Genomic DNA, 21,413 nt, shown 5'->3' on the forward strand with positions numbered 1-21,413 from the left:
TAAATTGCCATGAATACAAGTTAGAAATACATGCATATGTGGAAGCTGTTTCCATATACTACAAATAAGCTAAGAATTACTTGTAGACATATTCTGACCGCCTGTCATAGCATCTTTATTAAACTTACATAAACTTTAAAAAGATTATGGTGCTTAGATTCAAGTAAGCTATATGGACTCTTTTAAAACCTGCCAAATACTAGCTCCCTATGCATAGTTGAGGAAAAAAAACAAAAGCAAAATTAAAATAAATAAATAAATAAAACCAAAATCCAAACAAACAAACAAAAAAAAAAAACCCACACAAAACCCAGCCAAAACAAACACATGAAAAAATGAACCAGCACCCTTAATACATCTACAGTAGCCACCTCAATGTCTTTTATGTTTTTGTGGTAGAGTCAGCTCAGGACAGCAGCAGTCTTAGTTTTTGTTCACTTCCCAAATTCATAATACACATTAGATGTTAAGATTAACAGTCAGAATATTTTCTTCTCTTTGATGAATGATTTCAGGTGCAGCCATAATGTGAAATTCACTGCAGTGTTTTAAAAATAAAGAAATTTAAAATTGAATTTTATTTCTACTCGATGAAGCTTCATGATTCTAAAATTGATGTAATGTATGAGATAATACTTCTCTCTCTCTGCAAGCACTGTAGACTTCTAGCCTACTATTCCCACTGCTAGTGAAGTCCATAGGCTTTGCAATAAGCTTGCAAAGTCTCAGGACAGAGTTTTGTTGGGATTGCTTTGTCTGAACTTTTCTTGACCTGCCTGCAGCTTTGTTTTTACTTGGTTCAGCCTTCCCACCAATTTTCTTCTGATCACGTAGCTATAACTAATTTGTTTTGTTTATCATTATATGGTGCAATCGTAACTTTAGTTGTGTCAGGTATTTGTTTTTCTGTTTAGAATGAGATATTTATGATTTTAGGATCATGATGTAGAGCAGAGAAATAGAGAGACCTGTTAAAATAGCAGAAACTTTAAGAGCTGGAAACAAAGGATGAGGCACCAGAGTAGGATAATATCAGATGATATGGGATAGGACACAGGGGATCACTGGAGACCCCATGGGTGTAAACAACTCACAGATACCCAATTACAGAAATGCAGATGTGAGGCTGGGGAAAAAGCATCTTGAGGGTTAACAGAACAAATATCTAAGATAGCTATAGTTCTATCAAATATTCCCATATCCCACCCTGCAAGTACCTCGATATATACCAAGCATACAACAGAAAGTTAGAGAGTGTTTTTCATTGGTCCTTTACAAATATATTGAATTCAGGTGCTGACCAATGAAAAAGGAGAAAGCTGTCAAACATAAAAGTGATTCTCAGTGAATCCCAGAGCAAGGAAGAAGGAACTCTCAGCATTAACACTGTATTCCTGTATTTACTGTGTGGACAGCAGTGGTACTCCCTCCTCTACATCTGCCAGGATACGACCACTGACCCTAGGACTCAAAGGAGCAGGCAATGCCAGGAAAAGGATCAAAGCGAAAAATGTGTATAACAGTTTCATTTGTACTACTGCTACTACAGATACTTTTTATCTATAAAATTATTTTTCCCTTTTCTGTAATAATTTAAGCTGAACTAACAATAATTATTGGATAAAATTGTTAAAATAACCACTATACTATCATTAATTTCTTCACTGTACAAAAGGTGTGTTTCCTCTTTGCTCACAGACAAGATTTTCATATAACAATCTAAACTGAAATGGAGAAAAAAAAGGAGAGGCAAAAGCCTTCTAGATGGCTGTAGCTTCTATTTCTATTAGATTTTTTTTGCATGCTTTTTCAAAACTGATCATGAATAGAAAAGTAATGATGGTCAGCTTAGTTCCCAAGATGTAAAAACTTAATGGCATCTGAGATGCTCTAGGGTATCCAAGGAGTTGGCAAGTATGAAATAACACTTATGAGTGACCAGTATTCCCTTCTGGAGTGTCAGCAGAAGGCTAGTTAGAGTAATCTAGGGAATCTCAAATGGCATTAGAGGTCTCTGTTCAGGAAACTAATTCCTAAAAAATGCTACTAGATCTGACTCAGGGGAGGCCACTCAGAGAATGCCTATGAAATTTAAAACCTCTGAATTCTGAGCTATTTTCAGATAATATTTGACCCCATTTCATTTAGGCTCCATGTCAAATTACAAATGCTATGTTATAATACTGCTTTGAATTCAGGCAAAATATCATAGGAAAGTATTACTGATAATTACGGTCTTGGAATGCAGTTTAATTTATGTTATTTGCCTGTAACAGTGATTTTTAAAATGTTCAAAGTACAAACTTCATCATAAGACCATGATTTAAATACTAGACTAAATTGCTTCCAAATTTGTATCTCAAATCTACAGAATCAAAAGTATTTTTTCAGCTCTCTCTTACTTGGTTTTCCATAAGTTTTCTGTATGAGAAATATTGTCTATAGTTAAGAAATGGAAACCTTCACAATATAATTCACATTGCAACAGAGAAACTGAAACATCTAAAATATAATTCGTATTGCAACTGATATTTCTCAGGCAACTGTTGGTCAGAAACACCTTGCTAAAGGTGACACCATTTGTGATGCTAACATCTTTAGTATTCAAAAAGAAATGATTGCTAATCAGTTTTCTTTCTGTTTTTATGCTTTTTAAAATAATCAGACTTTAACTCTTTTAATTTTTAAACAATGTCTTTAATTTTTAAACATTAAAATTCTTACTCTGATTGCAAATTTGCATAAAAGCTGGATAAAGATCAGCTTTACAGTATCTTTCATTCATGTGATGTTAGTGGTGCAGGGACATGACATAATTTCTAAGATGACTACCACAAGCTGTTAGCTCAGAAGTGCCAGTTCTAAATTAAAACTTAATTTTGAAATACAATTCAGAGTCACTACTCTATCATGTTTTTCTCCATGTGAGCTGCAGTGGAAAAAAAAAAAAAAACTAAACACTTTAAAAACTTTTGGTTCATGGTTTTGGCTCATATTTTCAGGTCAGTACTTTTATTCCATTGCCCTGCACTTTATTATTAGACAAATAAAAATCTATTTCATGTGTGGAAGGAACTGCTTTCAGAAGCACTACAATGATAGCTACTGATGTGGCAGTGAAATGGAAGTCTAGATCCAAAAAGCCTCAAATAAGAACTAATGTTATTGATAAAGACCTTGCATTCTTCACCCCATTCCTTAATACAAAACAAAATTTAATCAACAGCCATCACTTGCAGGTGAATGGCAAATTTAGATGGCACTTTCTGGGGTTGAGTAACTCCCAAGTGGAGTGAAGAGAAAGAGGACAATCTAGCAGTGATCTCACTGAACCAGCATATCAATACAACACGGAGAAAACTCCCCATAAAGACAGACAATAATATGGCAAATGGCATATACAGATGTTGATCTGGCATTGTTAAGAAGATTATTCTTTCTCCAGTCTACTAGGTGCAGTATTTATTTTCTTTGGTACCAGGAATTCATATCCTCATTTTCCTCAGATTTAATGGTGTGAATCCTCATGTTCTTCCTCTGTTCATATTTTGCTTGTCTTTATGCAGAACTTTGGAAAAGTCAACTAGGGATGTGAAACTGATCCTAAAATCCTATTCTGGTCATTGTTTTCACTTATATCTTTAGAAACTTGTCTTAAACCTAGATTGATGTCCATTTATTGCCTGAATTTCTTAAAAAAGAAGAATCAGAAGTGTATGATAAGCAGTTTACTAGGAAGTAATGATTACATCTGAATTGTACAGGATTTATTTTCCAATAGTTGTGATTTTTTGTACGTTTATGTGCTTTCAGGTATATGATGAAATTTATTTTGGCATCTTGTACTAGTGATTTGAGCTTTCTGACATCAGAAACTCTGATCTTTTTCCAACCTAACTCTACTTTTGTTGCTTATTAGACACGTTTTTTTTTCCCCTCTAATTCTACAAGTATCTTCATCACTACTGTGCTGAATTTTAATCTTATTTAAACTCTATATTGCGAATGTTCTTGCTGATGCTCCTTTAAAATTCTCTACTTCTATAATATCTGAGCATCATTAACCTATTAATTTTAAGCTTTTAAACTTTTTCTGTATAACAGCAAAGTACAAATTTCCTTTTCTTCATTTTTTTTTCAAACCAGTTATCTAATTTTTTTCTCATAAGGCCCCCAGTTAATTTTTATATACTTTCTTCAGCCTCCATCATAAAACCAAACTATGATGAAACTCAGCCCTCATTGGATTGAACAATTTTTCACATCAGTTAGCTAGGTTGACAGCAGCCGTAATACATTTTCCATTGATGGTTACAAGTATGTTCTTAGAATAAATGCTTACAGTTTTTAATATAATTCTGATCAAATAATATTTATGAAGGATTAAAAGGCAAAAGTCTGCAGAGAGAAGTCTGGTAGATGAATCTTCTCTCTTGCAAACAATGTGCAAAATCCTTCTTTTAATTCTACTTTAATAACTCCTTTCTGACCTTAAGTTTTTCAAGGCACCTTATTTCATTAAAGAAACTGCTCATACAGTAGTGACAGGCTAAACTAGCAGAAAATGTGTAGGTGCAGAAAGATAGTAACAATACAGAAAGGAATGTAAAAGGAAAAAATAGTAGATAAACAAATATAAAAGTATTTTTAATCAAACATTAGACTATATACAACAAATTGGTAAATGGTTTCTAAGATGTAACATGTTTTGTAATTATTTTTCAGAATTTAGGATATTACATCTGATTAAACCAGACAAAGCAATTCTCAAAGTCATCTTAAGGAAGAGAGGGAGAAACACAATGAAAAAAAGGGCTCAAGGGTTGAGGTAAGGACAAGGAGATTGCTCACCAATTACCATCACAAGAGACACAGACTCAGCACAGAGAGATTAATATATTTCATTGCCTGCTAAAAACAGACTAGAACAGTAAGAAACTAAAAGCAAACTAAAAACACATGCATCCACCCTCTTCTGCCTGTTACTACTGAGAGGCACTCAGAAACAGATTGAGGATTGCAGTCAATTCACAATGCTTTGTCTCTGCCGCTCCTTCCTTAAACTTTTTCCTTGTTCCAATGTGGGCATCTTCTCATGGGATGGTAACCTTCACAAAATACTTCAATGCAAGCTTCCTACAGATTGCAAATCTTCAAAAAGTGCTCCATCATGGGTCTGTATTACAGAGTCCATCCTTCAGGAGTGGACTGCACCATCATGGTTCTCCATGAGTGGCAGCTCACACTGCCTTCCTGCACCACTGCAGTCTCCTCCCCACGGGCTGCAGTATGCAGTGTCATCCACTGCTGCCCTGTGGGCTCCTCCATATCTGCATGTGGATGGTGGCTCTGTGTGGTGCCCGTGGGCTGCAGTAAGACAGCCTGATCCACCATGCACCTCTCTGATTATCTATGTTGGTTTTTTTTGGCTGTGACCATTCATCCAACTCTTTATCCACTGAAGATTCCAGCCATCAAATCCATATCTCTTCAATTTAGAGATAAGGATGTTTTGTGAGACCATGTCAAAGGCCTAGCAGAAGTCCAGGTAGACAACATCAGTTGCCCTTCCTTTGTCAACTGATGTCATTACTCCATCATAGAAGGCCAGCAGATTGGCCAGGTACGATCTGCTCTTGGTGAAGCCATGCTGGCTGTCTTGCATCACCTTTTTGTCTTCCATGTGCCTTAATGTCTCTTCCAGGAGGATTTGTTATGTGGTCTTCACAAGCACAGATGTGAAATTCACCAGCCTGTAATTTCATGAGTCTTTCTTTCTCCCTTTCTTAAAAATGGGAGCGATGTTTCAATTTTTCCGGTCACTGAGGACTTCATCTGACAGCCATGACTTTTCAAATATGATGAACAGTGTCCTGGCAACTACATCAGCCAGTTCCCTCAGGTCCCTGGGCATCTAAACCTTCTGAATTGAAGTGAATGCAGATCAGTGGGGAAGTCTGTCACAGCCAGAGTCTACATTTACTATTTCTGAACTCTAACTCATGGCAATAGCTGTAAGAGTATATTTAGGGCTCTAAAAAAGAAGTGCCTTTTTTTTTTTTTTTTTCCTTACTGTTAGAAGAAGATAAAGATGTTCTCAGTGCTTTTTTTTTCCTGTCAACAGTATCTGGAATCCATTTCTTTTTCTGATCAATAGCTCAGCTGGCTTCTCCAATACACTTAAGAGATCTTTAAGCTGTAGTAATGCCTCAATTTCTTCTTTTTTTTTTTCTTTGCCTGTAAGTGAGGACATACCTTTTAATGTATTAAATGAGCTGTTTGCAGTGAAAGATGGAAGGTTTTGCTCACCCATGAGGAACTAAGGATTGCATGGTATCCTGTGGCGTGTGGATCAGACAGTAGCCTGAGCATTACTTCAGATTTAAAATATTCTTCAGTGATTCTTCAGCTAAAACCATTTGCTGTGTCAGAAGGTGAGAGGTAGGTCAGCAGACCAGACACACAACTGCTTCTCATAAGGGTGAAGAATTTATTAAGACCCAGTGAAGGGAAGACCATGTTTCAGTTTATTAAAGACAAAGAGAGGACCTTTACAAGAGGGGAGGAATAGGATAACTCACAAGTCCAGTGTCATATTTTGAAGTATTGTAAGGTGCAGTTTTGATTTTTTGTGAAAATAAACCTTTCTGAAACTTCAGAAAAGTTTGAAGTTGTTCTTGCTTTCTTAGTTTTTCATCATTTTACCCACATATCATTATAACACTAGCAGGATTCTATGCCTCAGGAGATACTGGTGGTTTTTTTCATGTCTCTTAAGAAAGACCTTCTGCTCAGGAAATACAGAGCACAGGAACACTGCAGCAGCTGGTTCTTCCTCTGTAGCTCATCCCACCCTGCTGAGTAGATAAGACAAAGGTTCCAATGGTACAGTTGGCTTGCTCTACTGATTAGCTCCAGTAGATATTCACAGTCTGACCTCAGTGTGCTGAAGCTTTAAAACCTTGGGCTTTTTGTAGCTTCTTGATTTTTCCACATCTCAGTTTTGCACACTTTTAGAACTGATTCCTGAATTTTCTCTTTTTCCTCCCTTTCCCTTATTCTGCAAGCCAATATAATTCCGAGACCATCCAAGAGTATGCTTGTTAATCAGAAATTTTTGTTAGTCCAGTGTTATTTCTAAACTCATGCTCTTCAGCTAGTTCATATTTTATATATTTATCATACTATAAAATGATGTTATGTTTGAGGTTTTGAAGTCAAACATCTTTTACAAGGAAATCTAAAAAAGTAGTTAATAACACTTTTAATGCAAGCATTGTAAGCATTAATAATTTCCTTGATCAGCAATCTTTGGACTCAGTGGCATTTAACACATAAACAAAATAACATCACACATTGTACACTGGAATTAGAAGGTAGGTGCCACTGTGTTGACAAACTAATCCAATTACTTGACAAAATACAAGTTTGTCAGATTGGAAGAATAATTTTGCAAACTACAAAAACAAAAAGGCTTCTGACATCTGTGATGAGAATAAAAAAATCCTTTCACTAGATTTTGATTGTGTGAGATTGCAGTATTGGCTTTTGTGACTTGAGTTCTGCTGATCATTATTCAACCGTACTTGCAGACCCACGCCTAAGGCATATCTTTTGCCACTAGAAGGAAATTGATCAGATGAAAGACTGCACTAGTGTTAAAATCTCCAATTTTCCAATTTTATTTGTGGTTTCCGCTAAATTATGTAGCATTTTCTTGAATTGAGCTGGTGTGTGACTTTTCACGTTATTTAGTAATGATACAGGTAGGATAGCTGTTGGAGCAAAAAACTGGCTGTACGGCTGGACCCAGGATAGTAGTCAGTGGTGCAAAGTATAGCTGGATACCAGAAAAGACCACAGTACCTTACCATCAGTACTGGGCCTGGTCTTGTTTAACAACTGCATTCACAATCTGGACACTGGGGCAGAGTGCAACACTTGTAAATTTACAGATGACACAAAACTGAGGGGAGTGGCTGACTCACCAGAGGGCCATGCAGCCATCCAGAGAGTCTCTGTCAGGCTGGAGAGATGGGCTGAAAAAAAATGAAGTTCAGCAAGAAGTGTAAAGTCTTGTATCTGTCAGGAGTTAAAAACACGGGCATCACTATATATTGCTAGTCACCCAGCTGGAAAGTAACTGCAGCAAAAGCCCTGCTGGCCCTGGTTGACTCCAAGTTGAACATGGATCAGCAATGTGCCCTTGCTGCTGAGAAAATTAATGGTATTCCTGGGTTCTGTAAGCAAATCATCACCAGCAGGTTAAAAAAATGTGATCCTTCTCCTCTACTAAACATTGGTGAGGCCACATCTGGAGTACTGTGTTCAGTTCTGGGGCCCCTATTACACTGGAGATCTAAGCATACTAGAAGGAGTTCAGTGGAGGGCTATCAAGATCATCAAGGGACTGGAGAACTGCTCCTATGGGGAAAGGTTGAGAGATCAAGAACTGTTCAGTCTGAAGAAGCTTAAGCTCAGGGAGGAACTTACCAATATAAATACCTGAAGGGAGGGTGCAGAGAGGATAGAGCCAGGCTCTTGCCAGTGGTGCCCAGTGCCAGGACAAGAGGCAGTGGACACAAACTGGAACACAAGAGGTTCCATTTAATAATCAGGAAATACTTTACTGTGCAGATCACAAAGCAGGTTCTTCAGAGAAGTTGTGGAGTTTCCTTGGAGGTCTCCAAAAACCACCTAGACATGCTTCTGACCAAGGTAACATCCAGAGGTCCCTTCTGACCTTAAATATTCTGTGATAGAATAGTATACAGTAGTGGTTTTGTTTGCTCATTTGCATTTTATTTTTCAGATAGGATCTGACTACACTTAAAGCATCATAAATTTAAATTGAATGACTCTTATGAAAGTAAAGGGAAGGAAGAAATAAGGAAGGAAGATTAAAAATACATGTGAAAGTAAAAGGAAAACATTGAATCTTAGAATTTTCAAGATAAGTCATCAATGCTAACAGGACTACGCATAGGGTTTAAAGGTTGTAACCTTCACATAAACCATCCTTCGTTAGATAATAAAAAACTTCTTGCACACATAATTCCTATTTGTAACCAAAACCTGGCCTTTGAACAATTAGTTACATGCTATTACTGGTACTCAAATACTAGGTTTAATATTATGTGGAGGATTAAAAAAAAAAAAAAAAAAACACAGAAATAATTTGACTTGTTAACTTCAAATAGAACAGAATGTCTATGTCTATTCAATTTTGACTAGAAAGCACAGTGAGTTTTCCACATGTACTCACATGCTCAAGTAGAATCAATGTGGTCTAACTTTTGAAAAGAAGGTCATGCTTCCTACCTAGCCAAAAAACAAAAAACTAAAAGATATATTTAAATTCAGCATAAATATTTCATACAGTAATGCAGACTGGATTACAAAGTATTTGAAAGACTTCATATTTCAAATAGCGCACAAACTCATACAAGATATCTTTCATTCTACAGTAAGCTCAGGTATAATATATGCATGCTGACATGTAGCATTGATTTTTCCTTATGTATGGCTGTATTAATTTTTAAAGTTCACACAGACAAATGTGCACCTTTCAGAAACAGAAGCAAGCGAATAAGATCCTCAAAGAAAACCTCCATTAGGAAACTTCTGTTAATAGATGCATGCATTTAAAAAAATAATTCATTTTTGTTGATTTTTTTAAAGTAGTTTTTTAAAGTGTCGCACCTTCTTATATACTTTCAGAGTTACAAATTTTACATTCACAATCTTGCTTTAAATTTTAACTCTTATTCAAGGAAGAGAGTATATGTAGAAGTAATATTTTATAAACTTACCAGCTGGAAGCAATTGGCTTATGGTGCTGGTTTTCATTGAAAACAGTAAATAAATAAGGCAAATAAATAAATTCAACTCTGTAGCAAGTTCATTATAGGCAAGTTTAAAAATAGTGTCTGCTGTGTATTATGCAACCAAAAGAAACAGAATATACATCATACAAATTATTTAGAACAATTCATCACAACATAGAAAATGCAGTAGGGGAATGTTCTCTCTTGTAAACTTACAATGCATAGCAGCCTTCTTCATCTGTCTTTTTGGTGTGCCCAGCCCGACACCAGACTTTCATCAAATTCTACAAAGTAGTTCAAGCTTTTTTATCTTGGAATTTTTATTGTCACTGCACATATTGCTGCAGAAATACATGATGAAAATGTCACATTTGCAGTGTGATTGCTAATTGGCATTCCTATTTATACAGCTACATAAACCATAGGAAAACATCTTTTCCTGCCAAGTGATATTCACTCACTATGGATATGCTTATTTATTCTCTGTTAAAGGGATTTTCCTACACGATTTAAAAGGTCCTTCAAAATCTCTTTACAAGAGTACAGATGCTTCATATCTTTCTGGAAAAAAAAAGGCCTTAGATTGATAATTGATTGTTTACTTTTATTTTTTTTTAACTAATAATCTTGTTAAGGAATTAATCTCTTTAGACAGAGATTAATGACAGCTTAAAACCTCCACTTCATTAAGGTTTCACTGGTTGCTTTTAGAATTAGAAAGTGAAATAATGGGAATGCCAGCTGTGGTACCACTGACTCTTTTGTTCAGGGGAAACCAGTTTCATTTATTAACCAATACAAATAAATCTACTGGTAATTAGACCACTGTCATATTAAGATACAATAATAAGGCCAAATATTGACAATCTAAGTGAACAGATTTGGTGTTATATGCAACTCTGGTCTTGTCGGATCAGCAGTTATCAATTAGTAGGATAAGCTTTGGGCTTCTTTGGATGTTTTATGCCACAAAGTCCAGAATTTCCTTCATTGATTTGCCAGGACTAATTTGAAGTCAGCAATGAAAATGCCCCGTAGACTTCCAAACACACAACAGAATTGTCAAACTTAATAAAAAAATGAAGAAGCAGATTCTGGGCAGTTTATTTCACTTTCTGTGAGGCTGAATATATAATGGAGGCGTGAGAGCTATTTCTCCTCAACCAGTGAATCTGAGAACTTGAATTCAATTTTGAAGAAGCGATTCACTCTTATTCATAACAAAAGATTAGTTTTGTGACAGCATTTGAAAGAGTGGGATTAAGTGAAGATGGTAAAGAAGGAACTTTCTCTGTAAATGTACATTGTACAAAATAAACTACAAAACAGAACAAAATTGTCACTCTTTAAGAACAATGCTTGAAGATGATAGCCACATGATATCTTTTCTACGATTACACTTCATGCTCAGGTAGCATTTGGCTAGCTGAGTAGTTGATCTCTTTCTCTTGGAGACTATATCTTGTGAATGAAACTAGTATGCATCCTGCATATTATTACTTTTAGAGATGTCACCAGGCAAAACACAAAGCTTTGTGTTGAGTCAGTAGCAGAATGACATTATCTGCCAGTACTTTCTAAATTGCAAAAACTGTGTTCCATTTATTTCTCCAGGTGAATTGCTGTAATTTTATAATAACAATAATAATAATAAATAACAATAATAACAATAACAATAACAATAAAATTAAGTCCTGAGCACCTACAGCTTGAAAAAAATGAAATGATAATCTGCCTTTTTTTCCCCAAAAAATGTCTACCGGAGAATTTATCTTAAAAGTTAAACTAGAGGGATAAAGTACGCCAGAGGGGAAATTCTTATTTGTTTTCTCCTGGATTACTTATTGTCCTTATATTAAAAAAACTTATTTTACCAAGTAAAAATTTTAGATGCAGTTTTAGACTACATCAACAAGACTTCTACATTTCTAGGCTATGTCTACAGTTTCTCAGTAGATCAGGTAGAAGAGTAAATATTGATTAATCACCCATCACTCACAGATGCCCTGGTGATAATGTGAAACTTGATAGCAAAGATGAAAGAGCACACGTGCTAAGCTTACCTAACGTATTAGCCACTGTCAGTGTAAATCCTGCTGCAGCTGTAAAACCATTAAGTGCTCATACTTTAAAAACATCTTAAGTACAAAATGATTTTCATAAAGAAGAAATCTCATTTAAAAGTGGATATCAGTTCTGGACATAGGTGTTGGATATGTAGTCTGGAAAAGATATTGCCTCCCAAAAGCACACTTCTTGGCACAATTTTCCTAATTCCTTATTTTCCTGAAACCTGGGAGCTGGTAAGCAGTTCAGATAGAAGTTTCAAGTCTCTCTGGAAGGATAATATTCTAGGATAGCAAACAGATCTATTTCCTGTCTGCTGCCCAGAAACTTAAATACAGAAAATTTGTGTAAGAAAAGTTACAGACTCTTTTCTACCTCTCATTCCACTGCTTATCTCAAAAGCAGCTTGGTCTAGAAACTTCAAGTTTATTATATTAACTGAGCCCGAAGGTGAAATTTATACAAGGGTATATGCTATGTGGCTAATTTAAAACTTATTTGCAAAGGAAAAAGAAATTAACTTCTGGATTCTATATAAAATCTCTGCAAAGATAATAGCTTTAATGAAGAGTCCTTAACAGCCTGTGGGATTCACAAGCTCAGTCAAGACTCACAAGCTCAGTGTCACAGCAGATCATGGAAGTATACATGCCCAACTGTCACTATTTAGTCTGCACAAATCCTTGTTATTCAGTGTTTTCATCCATTTCATCCTCATAAAAATGTCTCCAATGACAGCATATTTCAAAGGATTTAATAGCTGGTCACTTTTAAAATTCCCTGATTTCTAGCTTTCAGATTTTGTCAAGTAAATTTTGTCAGGCAATTTTTGCCTAAAATTTGCACTCGTATAAGTGCCTTGGTTCAGGTGTTCTTAGCCCTGAAGCTTAAAAATTCTTTCTGGAAGGTCTTTAATAGTTACAAGGCTAGCAACAACAATAATAGAAGCCATATGCCTTGAGGCACAGACTTAGCAAAACACATGTGTAGTATTTTCCACATACCTGCATTTGTAGCAGTACTTAGAGGTTATGTGTTTTATGGAAAAGAACTCACCTTTTGTTTGCCTTATTGCTGTTTGCAAAAGCAAGAAACCTGTAAGAAGTACTTATTCACCTACACATAGAATCACACTGTGTCAAAGTAATAGCTGACCTGGTGCACAGCATGACATGTTCCACATCTATCTGACTATGGATGTTTTAGAAGAATCATAGAGTCACAGAATCAATGAAGTTGGAAAAGACCTTTAATATCATCTAACCATCCACCTACCACAAACACTGCCTGCTAAACCACATCTCTAAGTACTACATCTACCCTTTCCTTAAACATCTCCAGGGACAATGACTCCCCAGCTTCCCTGGGCAGCCTGTTCCAATGCCTAACCACTCCTTCTGAGAATAAATTCTTCTCAATATCCAACCTGAACCTCCCCTTGTATAACTTGAAGCCATTCCCTCTCATCCTAGTGCTGTTACATGGAAGAAGATGCCATCACCCACCTCACCACAACCTCCTTTCAGGTAGTTGAAGAAAGCTATAGAGTCTCCCCTGAGCATCTTCTTCTCCAATCTGAACAATCTGAGTCCCTTCAGCCACTTCTCATATGACCATTCATGATCAGTTGCGAGCTGGATTTAACTCCATTCACCACTCCTCTCTGGGCCCAGTCCTCCAGCCAGTTCCTTACCCAGCAAACAGTGTGCCTGTCCAAGCCACGGGCTGCCAGCTTCTCCAGGAGAATGCTGTGGAAAATAGTGTCAAAGGCTTTGCTGAAGTTTAGGTAGACTATGTCAACACCCTGTCCCTCATCCACCAGGTGGTTCTCTAGTTCTGTCTGAACCCTTCTTTTTTTTTTGGCTCAAAGCTTGCTTTCTGAGGTATCTTTTGTGATAAGACTCTAACTGACTTACCATGGAGGTGAACGGTGGGTGTCGCCGTGTGGCAATCAACATCACCTTGTGAATATTTGAAAGCATTTCCTTCAGAGCTGTTTGAAGAGAGTGCTCAGGAGCGTTTACTGCCGGAAGATCTGGCCTGTGACCAAATAACTCTGGCTTGGTATGGGAGACTGGGGAATGATACCATGGTATCCTGTGAAAAACAGGATGCAGGTGGGCACCTCCCTGCTCCCTCTTATCTGCTGGCAAGGCCCAGAAGATGGGAACAAAGGAATTTCTGCTGAGATCCCAAAGCCAGAAGCTGTCACTCCAAAGAAAGCTGACTTGACCACTTTGGACTTAATAAGTTCGTACTGCTGTTGGAAGTTGTCATCAACTGAAGCCATTGTCAACGAAAGCAGTCATCAACCGAACAACAACCCCCAACAACCCATCACTACTGACACTACAAACAACGCTAGACCCATGGTGGTGACACTCTCTCTTGCTTTCTACAAAGACTCCTTGCTTTTATTTCCTATCTCTCTTCTATCGCCCACCTTCCCTTCCCCATCTCCCTAAGCAACTAGGATTTGTAGTAAACTGATGGGGCTAACATTTGACCCGTTGTGTCTTAATCTCGCCATTGGGTATGGATGTATTAAAAGAACCTCCTCTCCCTCCTATAAATTGGAGCGAGACAAGTTCATAGAGGGAAATGAGGTCAAGCAGGACCTGCCTTTTGTGAACCCATGCTTGCTGGGCCTGATCCTCTTGTTGAAAGTTTATTTATCTTAGACATAATCATGTATTTTTTCATGATCCATGTAGAAAACTCTTCTTATTCAAGCTGGGCGTTTTTGCTCATCCTACTTCCCGTATTTTCTTTTTACTTTCAATGCCAGCCTTCTGGGACAATGTTTATTCCTGAAGTGTGCTGAATTCATTTCAAGTTCTGAATTAAGGAAATCAGAATCAGAATAACAGGTGTAAATCTCTTCATAATTTTCTAGATTTCAATTTTGATCTGAATATCATTAGTTTTATTGCTTTTATAAAGACTTAAATGCTAATCCAAATTAATATTGTAAATATTAAGAGATGAGATTTTCAGTGTTTAAATCTGGGCCTCAGTTATGCCATTTTGACCCTAAATCACAGCCTAAAATTCAACTGCAATGTAGTTTTGCCCCACTTAAAAGTGTGCAGTAAGCAAATCAGTTGAGCATCACGCTGTTAAATTTTTGTGCACCTTATGAAAGGAGGTAGGCAGCTTGTTATAGATGTTATGCATGCTGAATCACATCTCAGAAATGTCTCTGCTCATTGGCAAGGGAGAAACTAAAATGACAGGGCTTAATTAAGCTGTTGGTTAGATGCCTAAGCTTAGATAGGTTAGTTCAAGGACTTTGTGTCCTGTCATAAACTTTAGCACATTCTGATTCAAGGAAATATGATTCATTATAAATTCAGGATATTTTATTACAAGATGGCAAATGTACTGATCTGTGCACATAATCAGTCTCAAACAGCTTGCCCAAAAGTTGAATTTAAGAGAAATGTAAGTTTCTTGTGAAAGGTTTAACATCTGTTTGATACTGTGGTGTTAAACAATTTGTCCTCATCTTTCTTTTTAAATGTCAGTAATAGATAACCTAATCCTAATCCTAATCATCATCATAATCTTAGTTGCTGTTATTTAGTTTCTTTTTAGCATTAAGTACACTCTTTAATTACGTGGTTCATAGGCTACATTCTTTGTCTTAAAATTGGTAGTTGTCCAGTCAGCTTTTTGATTGGCATCCTCCTCTCACCTACTACAGACTGCCAGATGATTTACAGGAGAGAGCTCTCTATATATCTCTTAGTATAAGGATGCTGTTGTTGATTTTCATATATCTAATGTATTTTAAATTATTCTTCTTCATAAAATCAAATGTCACACTTAATTCAGTTAAAATACATCATTTATAAATTTATTGCACCCTCTCTTTTGGAATTTAAGAAAATATTTCAAACTGGAGCAATATTAGCTGGGTGGTGCCTTAAAACAAGGCAATAAGTTACATGTGCTCAATGATTACAATGAGTTCAGTATAGAAAGATTCATCTGTCCTCATAGTTAATGTATCTTTGTGGATAACATTTTATTTATTATATTTATATACTGAAGCATCCTATAATGATTAAAGATAGTGCTATTTCTTACTTAGGTTTGATGAAACAAATAATACGTGATACTACTATGACTTAACCTTTCTTTCCTTCCTTCTTTCCTTCTGTCTTTCTCTCTTTCCTTCTTTCTCTCTCTCTTTTTCTCTTTTTCTTTCTTATTTCTCAATATGCTCATATGTCTTGATAATGGAAATTGAAGAAATGGACGATGGATGTTATTTATATTTGTATTTTGTTGGTTTTTTTTAGAAATGAATATATGTTCATTCCCCTTATCCTCTTTCTAAGTTAACACGTCTTGTTCCGGTGTCAGATTACTCCATTCTATTTTAAATGCAATGTTTCCTATGGAGCAATAATAATTTTTACAAGAGGTTTAGAAGAGAACTGTATGAAGCTATTGGACAAGATTGATGATAGCCAAATTACAAGGTTTTCAGGAAATTAGTTTCATTTTCAGAGTTATTCTGAAGTACAGATGCTAACACAAACCTCCTCTGAACTGCATATGGATGTGAATTTATACACTGCTGTGTATTAATCAATCTATAGCTAGCCAACCTTATCCAGCTATCTCAACCTTATATGAGACCGAGAAAAGGTCAGGTAATTCTGTCTTTAGCTGTCTAAATGTTTATGGCCAGGCAAAATGATGTACAACCCATCCTTTCACTGAGATCAGACACTATTGTCCTCTTTGGGTCTTGGATAGCACATGGTATAAAGCAGTAAAATATGGTGTAACTCTTTCTAATGTGCATCATTTTATACAGAACACTGCAAATTACTGAAAAGTCAATTGCTTTCCAGCTTTTTTAAAGAAAAGCTGAAATGCATGTCCACCCTTTACATATTACATTAGGTTTTGCCCTATTCAGTTACAAGAAAATAGGAGTTTCATGAATGAAAAAGAAAATTAAAAACACTTCCTTCATTTATGAAGTATGATTGAAAATTGATGAATATTTATCACAGATGAAGGGAAAGATTTATCTCAGATGATAATGTGAAACTGTGTCTATACATACCAATTCTGAACAGATCCTAAATTAATATTGAGCACTTATTGTTTTTGTATGATTTATAACGTTTAATCCAGGGTCCAGAACTCTTTAATGTTATGCGCTAAAAAAAAAAAAAAAATGTTTTATTTGTGATTATGCAGTGATTTTATGGAGATGAACATGTTCTTGCACTGAAATTTGGTAGTGTGGTGTCTAATTATTAATATTTTTGCACATATTCTTGGTTGTGAAGAGGTTTTAGATAAAAGTTGGTGAGGTCTGTACTTTGTATCTTGACAGATACATATGCATGATGCTGCAAGAAGCACAATAGTAATAAATAGTGATAATATAGGTGATAGCAATGTTATTTTGAAGTTATTTCAGAATCAAACCTGGAACCCTCCTTCCAAGCTTTCTTTATTATCAGCTCTGATACGTGATATGGACTTTCATTTGTTCTTGTCCCAGTTAGCTAACACACACCTTTTCTAATTAAAAAAATAAACAGACAAAATAGCATCCTCACATGCAATGCAGTGCCCATGTATTTAATGAAATATCTGAATATTTGCTGCATAGCCACTGAGAATTTTTCAGGTATATCTCTGAAAAACATGAGAAAATAAGTATCTTTGGAAAAAGTCATGAAAACTGGGACAGCAAGATAGCAAGATTTATTGCCCTTCTATCCTTGCATTTTGATTATGATAATTGACAATTTAGAAATAAATTTATAATTTAGTCTGTATTTCCCTATGTTCCAAGTCTATGTCAATACCAAACTATACAGATACCTCATTCTTATGAAAATATTTTAAGAAATAAAGTATTATATACTTGAATTTAGGCTGAAATACATCCATATGGATGACAACAACTGTAAAAAGAATAGATCCACTTTTGTCAACAATCTTACAATTTCTATTCATGAATAACTTATGCTCCATTTGTGCTCAATTTCTGTCTAAGTTCCACTGGAAAGTTATACAAAACACCATCTGCATATAAATTCTGTTAGGAAACAAACCACAGCAAGTACCCCTTCTTCCACCTCCCTACTCACTTCTCCCCACATATGCAAAAAAGCAAACAAACAAAACAAAACAAAAAATAAAACTCAACAAAAACCCGTACCTAGATCCATAGTCTGGACCTGGAAAACTTAATGCCTGGGGATAGCCCAAATATTAATGACCAACCTCATTCATCTGGAACTTGAAACACCAAATTAAGTGCGTGGTACTTAGTGACCCTCCAATGCCTTTTGTTGGACTAGCTGTTACTTCATTAGTATTCAGCACCTATTATAGCTTGAAAGAACAATAATGTTAAGCTAGAAAAAGGAAAACACTATTCCTTAATTGTACTATGGCCTTCTTGTGGGAAGGATAATCCGTAAAATGAAATAAATGAAAACTACAATCTTTATAGGATTAACAGTAATGCTAACTAATTAAAAACTATGTTAATGTTCATGAGATAAAGTAGCAGAAGAAAAAGACAGGAATGAGAAGAAAAAGTAAGGAAAGAAAAAACAAATGTAAATAGACAAGGAGCAACAAGAATACTCAGCAGAGAAACACTACAATGCTGAGAGAGTGAGGGGAAGGAATAAAAAGATTCTGCTATAAACAAACAAGTAGAAACACTGAGAGCAAAAATTCTAATATGCAAGCAGTTTTTACAAATACAATGTTTTCCTATGGTAGGTAACAGCTACCAGCACTGTGATTTGTTTTCAGAAATAAAGCAGTTTTATCATGAAAATATTTTCCTGTTTGGTATGCAGAACTTCAGGCTCTTCCAAAGGACAAAACATAGTGATGTTACTCCTCTTTGTTTGTTTTTCTATTAACATCTTTTTATTCACTCCCAATACATGGAACGGTCTTGCGCAAACATGTTTTAAGAACATTTCTCTATCCATCTTCCAAAGTGAAAAAAAAAAAAAATCATTATATTTTCAGAAAAGAAATTTTAAAAAAAAGCTGTACTTCTGTTCAATATTATGAAGTACACTGGGCTTTTCATATACCTAGTTGTATTCAGTACATTACAATACAGAGGTGTCACTAATTAATAACTAAGACAATATTGTTGAAAGTATCCTGTCTAGTTCTTTCTACAGGAGAATAATTAGTGTATGACAGTTAAACCGGTAGCCTTACAATAAAATAAATGACATTTTTTCCTGGTGTGTACTTCTGTTATTCGTAAATGCATCATTCATGATTGCTTTAAACAATGTAATAAACTTTGTTGTAGGTTAGAAAGAAAACAAGCAGAATCACATTCACATCTTGCTCTCGTTCTCTCAAGGCAACACCTTAGTGTTATAAAGAGAAAAACAAAGCCACACAAAGTCTCACAAAGCTGATCTTGAGAAAACAGATGAAAGCATCGTTTGGTACAGTCCAAGTTCTACACAGTTGCTGCAATACTGAGAAAGAAATGTGCATGCTTTTCACATCTTTGGATTTCTTTATTTCAAAGATTCAAGATTTTCTTTTTTTCTCTCTTTTTTTTTTTTAACGAACTATGTCAAAGTATTGATGTAAATGAGCGGATTTGTTCAACTTTTTGTACATATAATAGCTGAGCTTTAGTAGACTTTTAACCATTTTAGTTAAAGTAGATAAGGTTTTCATCAGTGTAAAGATACTCATAGGCTTCTCATTTTCTTTTTACACTTTCCTAATTTCAAATAGGCTGTATCGTTTTAATATTAAAATTTGCTAGGACAGAGTTATTTATGAACAGAGAATGCGTATTTCAGATTATTTTTAGACTGTTGAAGATGGATTTTAGGTATCTAAAAAAGGCTTATTTCAGGTTAAAAGTGTCAACAGTACGTAAACTGTATTAACTGACACACAAAAGTTTATGTGTAAACAAGGTTTTAAACAAATTGATGAGGAAATATTTTAGTTTTCTGAAGTTTTATTCTTTGCACTGGATCCTTCACAGAGAAGTAAAATTCTAGTGTGCTATATTCTCGTGTCTATCCATCAGATATAGGCAGTAGATGACAGTATCTTATCTTCTACTTGTACGTACTCACCACATCTTTGGTGAGATTGATAATGGGAAACTCAAAACAAGGATTAACTAGAATGATAATTTAGCTCTTGTTAATATAATGTTTAGCGAAGTTGAAAAAAGTTTTTAAAAAAAGACATATTGTTTCAAAGTAGGTTTAGTACAAAAATAAAGGTTGTCTTGTAAGCAGAAGCCAAAACTAATATTTTTACAATAAAACTTTTTAAAGTCTTCTGAAATAATCATGTGCATTACTGCAGAAATGACATTAATATAGATATCTAATTTATTGATAATATCAGTATTTAAAGATTATGGACTATTGCCAAGTTTTATTCTCTATTTCTTCCTGGTTTAGGAACTTTGACTGTTTCTGAATATGCAAGAGACAACAATTTAAAAGACTATACCTCTTGAAATTTAGAAGCAAATCATTTTAGAACCATTAGTATGAATTACAGGGCTTTCAAAATAAAGTAAAATAAAATACATAAAAGAGAAGAAACACATAGGATGCTTCAAAAGGAGAAGATAGATTTCATGGGGCATCTGTTTAGCCAGCTCTAGTTAAAAATGGCATTCAGCTGTAAAATATCAATATGTCAGGCGCATTACTAATATAATTTTTATGACAGCATAACATATTGTGAAGACATGATCCTTTTCTGTTTCCTTCAGCTCCATTCACCTGCCTGTCCTGTTCACAGATCCTCTTTTAGTGGACTCATTTTTTTTGTGAAAAAATAAAATCCCCATGCCAGCAGTTTAGGTTAACCGGCATCTTTGCCTCATATTCTGCAATTACTATTCAAGTAAATAATCTCCCACTGTTAAGTATTCTGCAAATCTACTATCCCAGTGTGGCCCAGATGGTAGCATGCACTATATGGGACATTATGGAATCCTGCATTTCTGTGCAGCAACTACCTGTAGGAAATTAGACTACAGTATGCAGAACAGAATGGATTTATGATGATCTTTGAACTATATGTGTATGATTTGGAACAGATAGGAAGAAGTAAATTTATTTTGAATCATTTTGCTACAAATGTTTATTGCACTTCCATGCATGTATCCCATCACAAATTTATGAAATAGTTATAGTACCAATAACAATAAATTTGACTTTCTTGCATTATTTGTACATGCCCAGGTAACAGAAGAGGAAATTTTGCACTTTTTCCTCATGGGATTCCTGCCTCACATCACTCATAATTTCCTCAAACCACTTAGTAATTTCTTTACTCTGTCTTTTAGGAATTCCTTCATTTTCAGAAGTGTACAACTTCACCATAAAGCATGAAGCAAGGAACTTTCATTAACAGAAATGCAGCCAAAGCTGCACTCTCAGGGTTTCCAACTACAGCAGTAGGTTTTTCTTGAGACTAGAAAATGGTGGGAATCTTACAGTGACT

Source organism: Numida meleagris, chromosome 1, assembly GCF_002078875.1.
Source record: "Numida meleagris isolate 19003 breed g44 Domestic line chromosome 1, NumMel1.0, whole genome shotgun sequence".
Classification (NCBI taxonomy): domain Eukaryota; kingdom Metazoa; phylum Chordata; class Aves; order Galliformes; family Numididae; genus Numida; species Numida meleagris.